The sequence below is a fragment of the Physeter macrocephalus genome, chromosome 1 (assembly GCF_002837175.3).
Source record: "Physeter macrocephalus isolate SW-GA chromosome 1, ASM283717v5, whole genome shotgun sequence".
Classification (NCBI taxonomy): Eukaryota; Metazoa; Chordata; class Mammalia; order Artiodactyla; family Physeteridae; genus Physeter; species Physeter macrocephalus.
In genome coordinates, this window is record NC_041214.2 from 22,306,417 (window position 1) to 22,322,783 (window position 16,367).

Here is a 16,367-nt window from a genome sequence, read left to right on the forward strand (position 1 = left end):
AAGCCACCGCAATGAGAAGCTTGTACACCGCAACGAGAAGAGTAGGCCCCCCCCCCCGCTCGCTGCAGCCAGAGATAGAGCACGCGCAGCAACGAAGACCCAATGCAGCCAAAAATAAAAAACAAATTTATTTTTTAAAAAAAGTATATTCTCTTACATAAGGCTTTCCTTTTACTGCCTATACAGTCATAGCTCAGTGGGGGGGGGGTCGGGGTGCAGGATGGTTCCACAAACCCCCACAGATACAAAAATCCTGCATGGTCAGATCCCTTATAAAAGGTTATAGTACAATCGGCCCTCTCTGTCTCTGGGTTTCTTATATGGAGGGCCAACTGTATACATACACACCCAACACATTCTCTGTTAAATATTTATATTCTTCTGGCTTCTTCTTAAACATAATATTTCCCAGTTTGAACTTTTGATTCCTGCCCTCCCCAGTCCCAACATTTTCCCGCCATCTTCCTCTCTAGTTCAGCTAATGGCATCACCATCAGCTCGGGTACCCTGGCTTAAAAAGTGAGACTCATCCTCGACTCCTCTCTTTACTTAGTCCATCAGCAACTCCTGTGGGTTCTGCTTCCAAATCTTGTTAAGCATCTGACTGCATCTGACCCTCTCTCGTGTCACCTCCCCAGTCTAAGCCAGCGTCAGCTCCCACCTGGATTACTGCTGCCATCCCTCCCCCACTGCTTCTACTCCCGCCCCTCAGGACAAAGTTTAAATCAGATGTGATCACTCCACTGATTAAAGTCTTCCAAAGACCCCCAACTGCAATTACAACAGATTCCAAACATTTTGCCATGAATTTCAGGTATGATCAGAGCTCTGTCTCCACCTCTGACCTCGGTTCTCTTCTTTCCTTGTGTCCCAGTCACACCTGACCTTTTTCTCTCCTTTGAGTATCCCAAGCACATTGCCATCTCAGGGCCTTTGCACTTACTTTCTTGTCTTTCTGGGACTCGCTTCCCACATTTTTAGTGTAATGCTTCCTTTCACAGTTCAGGTAGCTGAAAGGTCACCACTAAGAGAGGCTTTCCTTTACCCTCCTGGAGCTCCCCATCCATGTTTTTCTTAAACCTTTTATTCTGTTTCCTTCATAACTGTTCTGTCTAAATTTAATCTTAAATATTTGTTGACATGTTTTTTAATCTCACTCGACTAGAATATGGTCTCCAGCAGAGTGTCCATCTGGTTTACTGCTGTATTTTCAACACGTATAGTAGTGCCTGGTACATAATAGGTAATCAGTAAATATTTGTTGAATTAATGAAGGAATGAATGAAAAGTAACTGGGGACAGAAAAATCATAGAACTTGTTATATACGTTACTAAGTAATATGTATTATATATGTTTGTGTAAACGTAGTAAACTATTAAAACACTTTATTTTTCAGTATTAAAATTCTTCAGAAATGTCAGCAGGTGGGTCTTTTGTGAACACATTTTATTATGCTTTATTTCAAATGTGAATTATGTAATTGTTTTTCTTAGTACAGTAATACCTTGAGTTCATTGCATATTGAAATTGATTTTATGGTTTAACATTTGGATACTATGTCTATTCATTTACCAATATGAACTTTACTATCTTCCTGTATTTGGCAAAGAAAGGGTTAAAGGAGATTTATATTGGTCATATCTAAAGAAATATACTTAAAACACATGAGGAAAACAAAGTAAAGAAAAGTAAGAATAGGAAAGTAAGTCTGACAGAAGAGTTGATAGTAATAAAAAGCTCACCTTGATAGAGGAGGTCTGAAAAGTGGGCCCTGAGTGTTCTACCAGCAGATATAAGGAGAGAAACACATTCATGGAACTTGTGTTTTCTATGAGATAAAAGTCAACCAGTTCTTTCAGAAATGCTGAGTCATTCCTGATACTGAGACCAGGAGAAAATGTCTCCAATCTCAGTGAAAGGACAGGGAGTAACATGAAACGTGAACTCAGCACCTTCCTTTCAGTAATTACAGTGACCTACGTTGTTTTAGGAAGAATAAGTCATTAGTAAATTAAATCACCTCTAAGTGAATTATGTTAAGTATTTCTGTTGTTTTGTTTTGAACTTACTTAGACAGAGCCACTTTCCAAAAAGGATATGGGGGGAAAAAAAATCAGATTCACATCATATATGCCATGTTCTCCATACTGAATAATAGAACAAAGAATTTTCACTATCTTGGAAGGAATTTATCTATGTAAATAAGAGCAGTATCAGATCAGCTGAACCACCAGCCTGAGAACTCAGTGCTTAAATCACAAGCACAGTATAATTGCTCAGTTTTATTTTTTTCATCTATGTTCAGCCTAAGAATTTACCATATATATAGATTGATGCCTAGTATGTCATACGTTATGTATCGCGTGTTATAGTAAATATAGTTGTGTATTTTGTAGTGATTACATGCACTGATATTTTAGCATACCAAAAATTAATATCTTCAGTTATCAAATTATTTTATTTCTCCATTGTGGTCCACCTCTTCCTCTAAGGCCTAGTACCCACAAACTTGATCAACCTATAGCTGAAATGGAAGATAAAACAGAGTCCCTGGATCTAATACCTGATGTTCCTCCTGACTACAGCTGCCGCTTAAATTCATCAGATACAAATCCTGATGCCCCTCCAGAATACAATTCCTGTTTTGTACTTGGTAAGTTAAATAATCACCCCAACAGAAAATGACACTAAAAGTTAAGGTTGCTCTTTTAATTAACTAATTCATTTCTTGATTCAATAAGTATTGAGCACCTACTGGATGCCAAGTAATATACTAGATGTCAAGTGGAACAGATTCCTGCCCTTAAAGAATTTACAGTCTCCTGGGGAAGGAAGTTGTAAAAACATTGATGGCATTCTCCACGTTGTTAGGGAACTATGAAGCGAATATTGTAGGGGCCCAGAAGACAGAGTAACTGATTCTGCCAGAGATGAGGAAAGCCCTGAGGAAGTAAAGTTTTGTTGGCACGATAAGGATTTTCTCAATCAAAAAATAAATAAATAAAGGTGGGAGAGGACCAAACCTGGGAGAAAGAAGAACATGTCCAAAAGAACAAGGTCATGAAGACCTGATGTTCTCTTGGGGACATGATGAAGGTCTGTTTGGGTCAAATGGCAGAACCACAGAGAAATGGAGGTGAAGGGTCTTGAGTGCAGATAAGGAGCTGGCATCTTATCCTAGAGACCATGGAGAGCCTGCAGATGCTAATTAACAGGCCATCAAGACTATAAAGTATATATTTGAGTTTGTTTTTTCATCACCTCTCCAGCTTCTGGCACAGGGTTCAATGCATAATGGGTGCTCAGTGAATGTTCAGTGAACAGCTGGTTGATAGCTAATAAGACGGCTCTAGGGACCAGTGTGAAGGGATCACTGGAACAAAGAAAACAAGAAAAGGAAGACTAGTTAACAAGAGTCCCAACTGGATGAGGCTTAGTAACAGTATCAAGAAGAGAGGCAAAAACTTAGTTTGAAAAAAAATCCTCTATGAGATGATGCAAAGATATTATGTCTTTCTAGAAATAAGATTGTGTAGCTCAGGCAGCCTTTGCTTCTGCAGCATTTTCTGAAAACGGCAGAGCTTCCTTTTCCCCTTTGCCTCGTGTATGTATGTTGTCTGGATCGGATCCAGTATAACCCCAAATTATTGGGTCAACACCTAAATCCAGGGTCTTGACAATCTGACATTATATAGTCAATATCATTTCTCAATACTTCAGTGTCTTTCAACATGATTTATTTTTCTTTTTTTAATGGAGATATAGTTCACATACATAAAATTCACCATTTGAAAGTATGCAAGCCAGTGGTTTTTAGTATGTTCACAGGTTGTACAACCATCACCACTGTTTAAATCCAGAACGTTTTCATCACCTTCCATTAACAGTCACTACACATTTTGTCCTTCCCCGGCAACCAATGATCTGCTTGTATCTGTATACTTTTGCCTATTCTGGATATTTCATATAGGTGGAATCATAACACAGGTGGCCTTTTATGCCTGCTTCTTTCAGCATATTTTTGTCACGGTTTATCCATGTTGAAGCATGTATCTGTACATTATTCCTTTTTATGTTGAATCATATTCCATTGCATAAATACCTTGATTCTTCATTGATCACTTCATGAACATTTGGGTTCTTTCCACTTTTTGGCTACTATGAATAATGTTGCTGTGGCCATTCACATTTAATGACAGATTATATTTTAAGTTTTAGGAAAAAAATTCTAATTGTTTTTTAAAGTGTAGTTTAATACTAAGTACATCAAAATAGTGTGAATTTCATTTGATAATATAAAAATGTAGATTTTTGGCCATGTATTTAATCAGAATCTCCAAGGCAGATCTTAAAAAAGAAAAACATCCTATCTTGTTGATTCTTATCAACAGCTAAATTTGAGAAACACTGTTCTAATATTGTGTTTCTCAACCTATACATCCATGAGTAGACTGAAATTAATTTAGTAATTTTCAGTCAATAATTTCTTGAAACAAAAAATGGTGAGATTATTCAAAGTAAGTAGAAAAACACAAATGTCATCAAGGCTTCAGCCAGTTTTATAGGTCAGATCGCAGCTAGACTCTCCTGCTAACTTGGAGTTTATTTACTTTTAGCTAAAATAGATCTGTAATAAAATCTGAGAATGAAATATTCATCCTTGTTTCATTTATTTTGTTTTCAACTACGATACTTTTTAAAAAACATCTCTGTTGGCTGGGATTGACAGGAGAGGATGTTGTTTGTCATGGATCGGCCTTGTACATTTTGTTCTGGCCCTTCCTAGAAGGTCAGAGAAAGGCAACTGTGGTTCTCCCTCTCCCGGAGCTTCAGGTAAGGCTCTGCAATTTTAGGAATAACTTAGAGTTTATTAGGTACCCGTTTGTAGTCGACCAGAGCCCAGTTACCTACGTAAATAAACCAATTATTTTAAATCCAAGAAAGTAAATCAAATTTCGAGATAAAAGTATTCAGATCTTATTTTTTAAGAACTATAGATACTTCCCAGCAGTATGGATAGTCTCATGTCTAAATGCTGGTAATACTTCAAATTTTTAGTCCTTACGAAATGTTTGTAGAGAGTTACCCATTCTTCTCCAGTAAGTGTCCGGGGATCCTGCTTCTTGACAAGGCTTCCTTTCACACGGAGGGGGTAAAATGTTCCTTGTTATTGCTGGCAGGAGTTCAAGGTTCCTTATTAGGCCTGCACGGATACCATCCTGGCTGGGAGAGGGGAGAGCAGAAAGGAGATGGCATCACTGCTGCTTTTTAGAGACAGTTAATAAAAGAAAAACAAAATCTAAAGTCATACATTAGTGGTACCCTCATACTAATTCATGATTTTGAGTTCTTGTCTTAAGCGTTGTGTTTGTTTAAGGAAAACTGGTTTCCTTGACTGTGATCTTTCTTATATTGACAAAGTTAAAATTTAACTAATCCCTGGTTGGAGGAGAGCTGTGTGAGAACCAGACGATGAGGGTATAAACAAGTGACTGAGTCAGGGACAATACAGCATAGTCTTTAAATCATCACTTTGAAGTTAAAACGTGACTTCAAATCCCAGTGTTACCACTTAATATCTATGTGAACTTGAACAATAATGATAGAGGATATAAAAATAGAAATTTGCATAGTGCTAATTTTATGCCAGACCCTGTGCTAACCCTGCAGCGGCTCTATTTGATAGGCATAGAGAGGCTAACAAGTTCCTTAATCTCCTTAACCTTAGTTTTTGCACTTATGAAATGGGCATAATTATCTCACAAGGTTTAAGAAGATTAAATGAGTTAATAATCTGGAAATCCTCCAACTACATTTTTGGTACATAGCCCTTCGCTTGGAAAATGGAACTTCTTGTTATTTTTAAGAACCTGTCATGTGACCCGTGTAATCTCCACATAAAAATTCATGCTAAGTTTCAGTATATTATAGTTTTAACCATATATAATTCTTTCATTTGTTTTTGAATGCAGGGCCCCCAGACCAGCTGTCCCTCCACCTGCATGCTACCCAGGAGACTTGCCAGCTGGTGGCACCCATCCTATACAGTACCAGCCTGGCAGGTATCCTTCACCAATCAGTCTGCTCCAACAACATGGAGCCAGCTCCTACGCCAAACTTCCTTTCTGGTCTGGTCTGGAATACTTAGGTCAGGTACTCCACACAAATCCAAATTGTTTTCTTTTGAAATTTGACCTTAGGGATCCAACAAGAAGAAATAAAAAGCTGAAGAGAGTGGATAAAGGTGATGGGTCAGCGATGACAGGTGTCTAGTTTCTGAGACTGTAAAAGTGGTGGTACTAATTTCAGAAATGTAAAGGAGGATAGGGAGATTTTAGTGGGAAGAGTGTGGATTTCGTAAAGAATGCAGGTTGAGTTGTAAGGTATTCAAGATGTCTTCTTGAAGGAAATTAGAAAAATAGGAGTAGGAATAGAAAAATGTTATGGTAGGTGCTAGTTGGGGTGTCATTTACCAGGAAGTAAGAGTAAACATGAAGAAAGGTGACATGAAAGAAACAACACTTAGTGGCCAAACCATCAAGTGCCTTGGCCCCTTGCTTTCCCTCACCGCCCATAATTTCATTAGCCACTCCAGCCCCCACAAATACATGATACCTTAGGAAAAATGAGGTGACTACCAACCACATGTAGCCTCAAGCCAAGTCCATGAGACCCCCTCCCACAAAGTGGTGATCCCCTAAGTCCCTTCTATATAAAAATTACAGAACCACCCTGAAGGCTTGGTCAGAAATTTGGGGGATAGGCAGGTTTGGTGAACAAAATGGTGTAAATTCAAAAATTGTACTCTAAGATAAAGCTATTATTGGAAACCCCTGTGTAATCTTGACCGCTTTGGTTTTGGAAACAAGAGGTTTTGAAGAGACTCTAATTCAATACTTGTCTCCCAATATAGTCAATAAAATATTCCTTGAGGTTGACAAGTTCCTCTTTGCAATTCAATATATTATTAATCTTGTGCATTACAAACTATTGATACTATAGAAATGATGTGCGAAATGCAGTACAGTTGGATCAGGAAATTGGAATTTCCAGAAGGCAAAAATTTTATTAAACTATCTCTTTGTTAAATAACTATAAAATACACATAAAAGTCATTAAATTGCTAGAGTAAACCCCTTTATTACATCAGAAGCTTATAGAATATTTATAGTAAATACATTTTAGAAAATATTTTTTAGACTTGCACAATGATACAGGAATTTGTCCTTGCAAGCCTAGGGTCTCCTAGACCATTTCCCTTGTTTTTTAAAGTTGTATGACTTTAAATTTGTTTATTTAAGTTAAAAAAAAAAGTTGTTTAACTTTTTCTATTACCCTGACAGAGGTTAAATGATAGATATGATGGGTTCACTTTTCCCTTTCAGAAATGGTTTGAGTTAAAAAAAAAACAAAACCAGAAATAAACAAAAGATAAAACAGGCTTTGGAGCCAGAGAATACGGTTTTTAATTCTGACTTTATCCCCTACTAGTTCTGCAATCTTGAACACATTTCTTAACCTGTTGGTGCTTCAATTTCTTCATATATAAAATAGTATCAGTACTAACTATCCCTACCCTGTTGGGCATTATGAGAATTGTTGACGTGTAATATATTTCCTGGCACATAGGAACCACTGAATGGATGAGAACTGAATTGATGCTGTTTAGTTAAAATGCTTCCTTGAGTGTGAATGGAAGGCTCACACCCAATCATTTTTCTCTATCTTCCCTAGACTTCTGAGATCTCATATGGAGGATATGTAGATCCTTATCAGGACCCGTTAGTGGAATTCTGTTCAACATAGCAGGATTATGTGGTTTCTGAGGCTTGAGTTTGCCAGGGACTCCATTAACTCCTCAAATAACTACTCCTTAAATAGCCACAGTTTGTTATGGGATAAATTCCTTCCATACTGAAGAGCTTCATATCTTTAGGATATTTTGCCCAGCATTGGACATTTTACCATGTCTGAATATGTTTTATCTTTTAATCCTACATTTTAAGATCCTAGAATATTTTTAAAGGGATGATAAACCATTTTAGTGGCCACTTTTGAAAAATTATAAGACATGTTCAGACCCCCCTCCCATCTGGTTGTGTTTTCATAGAAGAAAAAGTATTGAATTAAGCATGGATTGTGTTCTCTCTACCCTCCTGTAATCAACGACATGACTAAACATTCATGCTCAGTTAAGTCACTTTCAATTTTATTCATTTCAAAAATCTATTCATTAACTTATTCACCAAATTCATTAACTTGTTCATTAATTTATACAACAGATATTTAAGGAAATATGGCATTTCAGTCAATGTTCTGTGTTCACAAATTAGAAGCAATGTAAAATTGTAAGATAAGGTAAGATCGTAAGGTAAGATTGTAAGGTAAGATCGGTCTGTCCTCAAGGAGATTTCTTTCCTTTTGCTAGAAGGACTCAAGTGTAATAGATAATGGGCCTGTCAAACGTCCCTCTTGGGGGTAATTTGGAAGTAAAACTAAGATAAAAAGTTTATCTAATGGTATTCCCAACCTCTCTTTCCTCTCTTGTGCCCTAATCCTAGTCATGTTTCCTGCCCTCTCCAACCTTTTCCTAATTAAAGTGTGCACTAAGGGAAGATGTTGGTGTTTAGTAACTCAAGTGAATGGCAATCATTATGTTACTCTCTCAGAAGTACCTGTGAAATGATACAAAATTGGACATTCCTATATAAGGTCCACTAGCTGATTCACTCTCCCAAAGCCACTGAGAAAATTGGCTTCTCTATGTCTGGTCCATGTTAAACTGTCCTAAACTTCCTGACAAGTCCAGTCTGTGGAAGACATGTCAAAGGTATCAGTGAGCATGGACTGAGGAGACTGAGCTTGGAGCAATCTATGTCAACACAGCTTCTTCTCAATGCAGTTACTGTAGCAGGAAGGTGATTTTCTGATATTTTAGATAAATGTTTCAATCTTTTACGGTAGAACTGGAGGAAAGTGTTTTTCCTATCTGGACAGCTCTGCTAATAACCATCTGATCAGGTGCAGATAGGCTGATTTCACTTGAAAAAATATATATTTAATTAATTCTACTCATATTAAAGATACTTTAAAAATCAATTAATATGCTGTAATACATCTATCTTCAATTTCTTTTCTAATGGTAACTTGTTTTAATTCTATTATTTCTCTCCTAATTGCTTTTTTCTATCCCAATAGTTGGACAGCATACACGTTCTTCGGCGTTTTGAGCCTCTAGAGAGTATGTATAATCCAGTAATGTTCAGCAATACTTGAATCAGGTTTGAGTCAGCAACATTTGAATCAGAATTATCTAATATCCACTTTCTTCTTTAGATTAATCAATTTTTAGTGGTTCAAAGAGGAAACATTGTCCTTTAGAAACTAAGGGAATTATTTTGTATAATTTTATTTATTTGTAAATCAGGTAATCATCAGATCTTATATATTATTTGGTCCTACACTTCTCTCCACCCCCATCATTCACCTTTTATAGATGAGGGGTAAAAAAGAGCAGAAAAACTAAATGACTTAGCAAGAGAAAAGCAGAATCTAGATTTACTGAATTCCAGTCCATGATCCTTGCTTTGGAAGTAGGAAAAATGAGGACAATCAACATGAAGCCTGTCCTTTATCAGTAAAGCATTCCTGACCCTTAAAGCAACAACTCTACACATTAGTTGGGCTACAGCATAAAGCTTTTAACTCTTCTTGGAGAAGAAGAGTTAAAAGCTTTTTCTGTTTGCAAGTTGCAATCATATTGATCATCTTACCACAGTTAACAAGCTGACTATTTCATGATGCAAAGTATAATCTCATTAAAATATTTTTATAAGTCAAGTTTTCTGAATACAGGTATTATATAAAACATGATCAGTCTTATTCAATATGGTTTCCATCTTTGTTGTTATGTGAAAAAAACATTTTAAACCATTTTGCCCTGAGCTTAAAATAAATGTTTTAAATTCTAAAGGACTTATATACTTATAAGGGTTATAAAATATTTTGATGTTTGAATCAATTGTGTATGTTTCAAATAAAATTTTTTAAAAGCTGTTTTTCTTTATACCCTAAGAAATGCTGCACAAATACTTCTTGAGGACCATTTTCACTACTTCTAATTTAAGATGGCTCTCTCATTTTGTTTTTTAATGATGGCAGGTTTTGAAACTAGTTATAGATACCATGCTAAAAACAACCTGGACAAGATAGTTTACTTTGTAACTGAAGACAGACGCAGCCAGCTTTATTCAGAATGCTGCTGAGACACTGAGGCCCTCAGGTCATTGACTGTATGGACCCAGAAGTCATGACAATGCAAGAGACCTTTCAGATGCACCAACTTCTGTTGTACCTGCCCCAGGCAAGAAGTCAGAGAATGGAAGTCTAATCCATTGTTTCTTCCTGATCCAACTCTTCAGCCCATGGCTATGCTCCTTCCAAAACTACAGAGGAGGGGATTTCCACTGGCTCTGCCAGTCAGAATGGAAGATTGGTGGGGAGTGGGGAACCAAATTACTTCACCTAAGAAAAATCACAAAAGGCTTTTTCTTATGGGTTCATGCTCTTCGGTGGTAATTGGTGGGTCAAACACAGATTAGAGTTGTTTAGTCAGTGACCACAATTCTATCAGTTGTGTCTACTGAATTAGAAATTTACCTATCATCTAGAACAATAGTCACACACATTTATCTAAATGTCTCTTTGGATCCCTAGATAAGGTGTTGCTAAGCATACACTTATGCTTTTAGAATTAGAAGAGATTTTAGATAACTTTACACTACCCATCACAACCCAATGCCTTGCTACAGATAAAGAGTGGTTCAGAAAGATTTAAGTGCCTGATGAGGGTGTTACGTTCGGCAGGTGGCAGTGCTGGAACTAGAAAGCAGATGTTCTGGGTTACAGTTTGTTACTCTTCTACAACCTGTGCAGCTCTAGGAAAATTGTTTGCTGCAGGGAGAAGAAAAGCAGCTTTAAATAGCGACCAACCAGAATTTTGAATTCTATGTATGTTACGTACTTAAATGTGTACAGTTTACTTAACCTCTTTGGGGCTCAGTGTTCTTATACATAAAATACATATAATAATACCCCACGGAATTACTTTTAAAAGACATGTTAAGTATGAGCGTTTACTAAATATTAATGTATTAATGTAAATAAATTAATATTAATTTATATATTTGTATTAATATATTTACATTAATACATTAACATTTAGTAAATGCTGATACTTAATAATTATGGGGTTTTTAAAATTTATTTATTTTTGGCTCTGTTGAGTCTTCGTTGCTGTGCTCAGGCTTTCTCTAGTTGCAGCGAGCGGGGGCTACTCTTCGTTGAGGTGCGCAGGCTTCTCGTTGCAGTGACTTCTCTTGTTGCAGAGCACGGGCTCTAGGCACGTGGGCTTCAGTAATTGTGGTACACGGGCTCTAGAGCGCAGGCTCAGTAGTTGTGGTGCACAGGCTTAGTTGCTCCGCGGCATGTGGGATCTTCCTGGACCAGGGCTCGAACCCATGTCCTCTGCATTGGCAGGCGGGTTCTTAACCACTGAGCCACCAGGGAAGCCCAATAATTATGTGTTTTGATTTTCTATAAAATGGAGATAATAATAGTACATATCACCTGGATTTTTTTGAGGATCAAATAGTAAATAAATGTAAACTGCTCCGAACAGCACCTGGCACATAGTACAGTGCTCAAAAAATGTTAGTTGTTATTTCCAGGTATCATACTTTATCATTACTGTTTTTGTAATAATAACCTTGTATTTAGGATGAATCTTCACTTCTAATCCTTGATCCTTTTGGATCTTCTAGGAATATCCGAAAGATATTTACTTCATATTCATGGCTTGGTTTTCTTCTCATATCCTGTAAGTGCAGCCTTCTAAGATTAAAGTAAGCCATGATGTAGCAAAGCTAATCAAAATGACAAGCCTACTCATTTTATGGAGCATTTATCCCATGATAGATTTTTTTTTGATTTCTCTAGTTTTACTTGTCTTCGTGGTGTGTTTGTGTGTGTGTGTGTGTGTGTGTGTGTGTGTGTGTTTAGTTCTGTAAAGTTGTATCACTTGTGTAGATTCCTGTATCCACCACCACCATACAGGTACCCAACAGTTCAGCACTACAAAAATTCCCTTGTATAACCACACCCACAATAAAATTAGAAAGGGAACTGGCTGTTTTATAGCAGGTGGTAATCAAGCTTTCTCTGTGTCCTAAAGGAAAATGTGGCCCCATCCTTCAAAGTTCCTCCCTGCAGAGACATTCTTGAAGAGTAGGAGTGAAGTGCCAGAGATCCATGGAGGACTATCTCTCCCAACAACAGTTTCCCTAGTTCTTGAGTGAGTTAAGAAACACATCTAGGTGGTGTGTATGTGTACATGTATAAATGTATCATCTTCGCCTCTGTCACTGCTTCATTTGCAGCTGGAGGTGCAGTGTCCTCCTGGAATCACCACTGGCTTTGTCGTGGAACACTGGAACCTGTGAAGGGTGGTGTACAGCATCCAAAAAGAGAACAAAGAAAATGTGGTGTGAGTGCATGGGCCATGCTCCACCTACAGCTGTGGTTCGGATTCTGTTTTTGAGGTAACCTAATGTTAAAATAATGTATTTAGAATTTTCTCTACGTGGGGTAACCAACTTCAGAATGATATTGTTTCAGTCCATTTTCTCATGTTAAGTGAATTGAGGTTTATAATATCACTTATAAAATGAGTATAGTAGTATGGTGAAAGAGTTAATTAACCAGCTGACATCAAAACATTTTCAAAGATTGCTAATGGATTGCATGGTATTTTTCCAAAATGTGAGCTCTTTTTTTATGATTTCAGCAGTTGATAAAGGTAAAAAGAGTAATAACTCATTAAAAACCTTATAAGAGAAATAGCCTGACCGAATCTATTTTTTTAGTACAGGTAAAACTCATAATAGGTCATATTATAGCATTTTTTCAGTTAAAAAAAACCAACATTGCCTTTATTTCAGTCAGTGGCTACAAATAATTCCTTATTGTCTAACAAATTTGACAAAAGAAATTCATAGAAATATTTCCTGGATTTTTTTTAAAGATTCCTTTCTGAATGCCTTACAATCCACCTAAGTTCATCATGTACATCCAGTTAACTTTTCGAGTTCCCATTTTATTTCACCATATCGTCAAGCATTGCTTATGTGATAAAAAGGCCATTGTAGCAAAAAGAACATGTGGATAAACTGAAGTATGGGGAGAAAAGAGTGTATTATTCCCATGACCAAGTGACGTTAGCATATTTACCCTATAGCAAGTGCCAGGGTCCCCCTTTTAGAAGCAGAGTCCTTTTGGTGTCCTAGGATACCTTAAAGAAGACAGTGAATTTAGCCTACAGAAGCTTGTGTGATTATATGGATTGTGTGAAGTGCACAACACCATACATACCTCCTTGCTTTTTCATGTGGCTTCCTGAACTGGAGGAGATTTCCTCCCAAACCCCAGTCCCAATCCTTTGCTATGCTGAAAAGAATTTAGGAATGAGTTCACATCATACCTCTTGACACAGGTTCGCCCTAATGCTTCAGTTAAGGTGAAGAAAGAGCATTGGCCTGATAATTTTAAGATGTAGTCCAGCTTAGCTTTTAACTAATTGCATAGTACCTAACCTTTCCTAACCCTTAACACTTTCTTCATTTGAAATTACATAACTTCTATGTCCTTTTCATGCAGTTTTTTTTTTTTTTTTTTTTTATGATTTGCAGCTAGAGCTCAATTGTAAATTTTTTTTAACTTATTTATTTATTTTTGGCTTGTGTTGGGTCTTTGTTTCTGTGCAAGGGCTTTCTGCAGTTGCGGCGAGCGGGGGCCACTCTTCATCGCGGTGCGCGAGCCTCTCACTGTTGCCGCCTCTCTTGTTGCAGAGCACAGGCTCCAGACGCTCAGGCTCAGTAGTTGTGGCTCACGGGCCCAGTTGCTCCGCGGCATGTGGGAATCTTCCCAGACCAGGGCTCGAACCCGTGTCCCCTGCATTGGCAGGCAGACTCTCAACAACTGCGCCACCAGGGAAGCCCCTCATGCACTGTTTTTATGCTATCTCAATATAAACTGCTTCTAATTAGAAGATTAAAACATGTATTTTAACACTTTTCAATCATCATAAAGTCTCATTCTTGTCTTTCTAGGTCAAATCACTCAATAGTGTATCCATCGTGGGCAGTATTACTCGGAAGTGGAATGGTGTGTTATCTGCAATGAGCGATGCTGACCACTTTGAAGTTCACTTCCCATTAGACCTGGATGTGACGATGAAAGCCATCTTTTCTGGAGCTTGCTTCCTCATGGTATGTCTGTCACTTTTGAGTTATCTTGAAAATGTTATCCTTTCTGATGAGAAGTAGTACAGGGTGCTGGGAAGGGAATAAATGTGACAACTAGGACATCTTCTGACTCCGCCACTCACTAGGTACATGACTTGTGACAAGATTCAATTGAAAAGGTCAGTCAGTAAATTTTAGTTATTTATTAACCTACACCAAAGCCAAAGGCAGTGTCTAGTACATCTGAAATGCTCAATGAATGTTGAATAAATGAATGACTGAATGAATAAAAGTCCTGTTGTTTGTAAGACATTGCTAGGTATTTAAGGAGACTCAAAGATGAACAGAATAGTCCTCTATCCCTCAGCAAGTGTAAAGCAAGAATATATAATTAAAGTATGAAGCTCACAAAGAGGTATTGGTATAAAATAATTAATCAGTTTGTACATGTGTGTCATATGATTCTCAAAACTACATCATGAGACAGGTATCAGTTAATCGTACTTTTTAGAGACAAAGCTGAAATTTCATTAGGAGTTCATAGTAGGCAGACGGGGTGCTGAGGAATCTCTTCCCTCAGATGTAATTGTAATGAAGGGAGTTGGAAAGAAAGGGAAAAACATGAAAGGTCCTGGAAGAGGGGATGCAGAACAGGTAGAATTTAGCTGATACAAGAGCTGTTGAGCTCATGAGTCTCAAAGTTCCAACAGAAACTTGGTGAGGCAGCCTGCTGTCCTAACCCTGTTTGCCCAGTCCCCCGATAGGCTGGTGGTCATTGTCACTGGTGTGTGTGGCAGAGCAGGGAGAGGTGCTGGGATGACTGTGGCTCATCCACTCTTGAGGTTAAAGCTGTATTCAGTTTACTCAGCCTTGTGTGTATCTTAGAGTGTCTATCCATGTAACATTTTCTGGATTCTACGGAACCAAAATATGTGTGCCGTAACATAACACATTATAAGGAAATGATTTATGCTGGAAACCTATATATAAGTGTAGCTTTAAAAGAATAAATAGTGGGCTTCCCTGGTGGCGCAGTGGTTGCGCGTCCGCCTGCCGATGCAGGGGAACCGGGTTCGTGCCCCGGTCCGGGAAGATCCCACGTGCCACGGGGCAGCTAGGCCCATGAGCCATGGCCGCTGAGCCTGCGCGTCCGGAGCCTGTGCTCCGCAACGGGAGAGGCCACAATAGTGAGAGGCCCGTGTACCGCAAAAAAAAATAATAATAAATAAATAAATAGTAAGTTCTAAATGCATTATATAATTAGATAGTTTAATAGTTGCCCATTAAATTTTCCTGTGGTTCTTAGTTCTGCTGCTTCTTAACAAAGACCAGTCATGTGAAAAATAATTTTTCCATTTATAGTTGTTATGTTTATCTTAAATTTAATTGCAGGCCAAATGGATATGCATCTCGGTAAATATGGAGAAAAAAAATCCTAATGATGAAATAGGTGGGATAATGTAACCGATTACCTATAACAACAGTGATGCTAATGATGATAAGAGCAGCTAGCCCTTTTTAGTGCTTCTAGGCATGGTTCTGGTTCTAACTACTTTCCATATAGTAGTTCATTTAATTCTTATATGTTAGATAAAGTACTATAATAATTCTCATTTTAAAGATGAGAAAACTGAGGTTAGGTATCTTGTTCAAAGTCATCCAGTTAGCTAAATGTCCAAAAGCCACTGTCGAAGGTGGCTCCAGAGGCTACACCCTAAACCACTGTGCCATGTGCCTCTTTCATCTCTGTGTGATATTTGGTTTCTTTCTGTGTTAACACAGGAAGAGAAATAGAGTAAAATGGTGGCATGTTGTCTCTAGAAGCTCTTGAGTCTCCAAGGAGGTCTTGTCTGAGGTTACACTCTCTATGAGCAGTTTGCTTTTCCTTCTGCTGGTGTCCCAGTGGTGCAGCCAACTGAAGACCATTTTTTATGTTATTCTGTCAGTTTGGTGCTTCCCAAGTTCTGTATGTGTTTTAAATATGAACCCCTAAACAACAAGTGCAAATCTTGATTATGAATTCTCAGTGGACAGTTTTTTCCCTACCTCTGGCACAGGCCAGTGCA

General features: G+C 37.8%; 1 pseudogene; it reads left to right on the top strand.

The window, feature by feature from the left end:
* The first annotated feature begins 2,530 nt into the window (after nt 1-2,530).
* LOC102974457 (phospholipid scramblase 4-like) lies at nt 2,531-15,765 on the top strand (annotated as a pseudogene).
* The last annotated feature ends 602 nt before the right edge of the window (nt 15,766-16,367 follow it).